We start from the raw sequence: 1,994 nt of genomic DNA, 5'->3' as shown, positions 1-1,994 counted from the left end.
AGAAATTAAAATATGAATTTAAGTGTAGAGCAAAAATAATAATTATTCGTAAAATATTTTTAATACTTTTAATAAATAGACGTCGCTTCAATACACATGCATCCTATTAAAGTTAATCTCTAATTGTTGTTAATTTTGAAAAAATTAGTTCTTAGTAAATAAAAAATAGAAATTTTAAAGATTGAAATTTGCATTTACCAGCAATTATTCATAATCGATTCTTTATAATGCCCATATTTATTTAATTAATGACAGCATTATAAGCATTTGTATTGCAATATTAGAAATAGTAGTGTAAAAATATTTTTTGAAAATTAACCACTCAAGAGTTGTATAAAATATATTGTAATTGTGAGAAATAATTAATCTAGAAATTATTTGATAATTGTGACGATCAGACAGGTTGACTACATGCGGCGCGCCTGATGATGCAGCAACCCGGCCATCTCTACTTTCGCTTTGCGGAACATAAAAGTGGTATGGGCCCACAAATCTTTCGCGTATAAAAAAAAAGATTTGATGTCCATTAGTATATATGTATAATAAAATTATCTTTAATATCTTTTTCTAAGTAAAATATTTTTTTAAAGCATTGTCATCTCTTGCATAATACTATTTTTTGTAGAGAAACATTCTTTTTACATTTTTAATGCTTTAATTATTTATTAAAGATAAATTATGACAAGCTTAAATGGAAATACAAAAGTATTTCCATTTAATAACTTAAGTGTTTTTTTTTTTAATATGCAGTGATATAACGGAATTGTAATTACACATTGTATTAATCGTATCTCATTCTATAGGAAGACAGTATTAGAAGACAGTGCTCGCGAGAGTTGTAAGAATATAATAAAAAACATTATTCAATAAATCGAAGTATTAAGTACTTAATTATCTTCTAGCAAGATCACCTAATAAAATATTAAGACACAGAAAATGTATAGACACTATATCTATATATACTTAGCGTATACACAATCATTATAAAAGTATAAGTTATCAAAATGTAGAAAACAATTACATCTATTTAATTTACATTGATGTGGTAAGTCGAGCGGTAAAGAGGTAATCGGTGTAACTGCAAAAGCAAATTGCATGCTTATGCTATTATTATCAGCATAAGCTCTTATCAACTATATTAATCTTGATGTCTACAAAGAGAAAAGTGAACAGTTATATCTTACATTCTGAAAAATATAAACATAAAAATTCTACCTATACATCGACGGTAGATACTGGTAGGTACGTGGTATTAGACAGCTGTGAATGATGATATATATAACAGAAAACTTCTACAAATATGTAAATGTACATGTAAATATGTAAAAATAAAACAGGTTAAATAAAGAGGCAAGCACACTATAATTATTAACTTAATCTAATTATCTCATGTTTTCATGATTATTCGTAAAGATTATTCATAAATTAATTATGAATTATATCCATTCAATTTCTTCTATTTGCAATTAGAATGAAATTTATTAACAAAATCTTATCCGTTAAAAGATTTGGATTAAAAACACACGAGATAAAAAGAACACATCACACATCAAATTCGTAAATCGAGTCAATGATAAAAATATTTTCGACTTATTTTAACACAAACAGCTTTTTAGGAACTCGTAGGCGCTCTATTCTTAAATCTACTTTGCAATTTCGGAAGCGTCGGCAATTATGGTAATTCGTTTACTAAAGCTATAAAATAGAAATCTTTAGTTTATATAATACTTTCTGTAATAGTTTCGCGATCCTTTTGAACAAGTATATACTCGTATTACATTAGTTTTCGTCCGTTATGAAGTACAAAATAGTGCAATTAATTTACTAACAAGGAAAAATATGCAGCGAAAGAATGCTTTTATACATGTGTATATATATATATATAGGGGAGAGTGGTCTAAATCGGACCTATTTGCAGTTTCTGCTCTCTATAAGGCGTAAATAAAGATCGTAAAATCGAAGGTGATGTAATGGAAAATGTAAAAACACTCTTT

Source organism: Mycetomoellerius zeteki, unplaced genomic scaffold (assembly GCF_001594055.1).
Source record: "Mycetomoellerius zeteki isolate Tzet28-1 unplaced genomic scaffold, Tzet1.0 scaffold345, whole genome shotgun sequence".
Lineage (NCBI taxonomy): Eukaryota > Metazoa > Arthropoda > Insecta > Hymenoptera > Formicidae > Mycetomoellerius > Mycetomoellerius zeteki.
Note: the sequence above shows the minus strand (reverse complement) of the source record.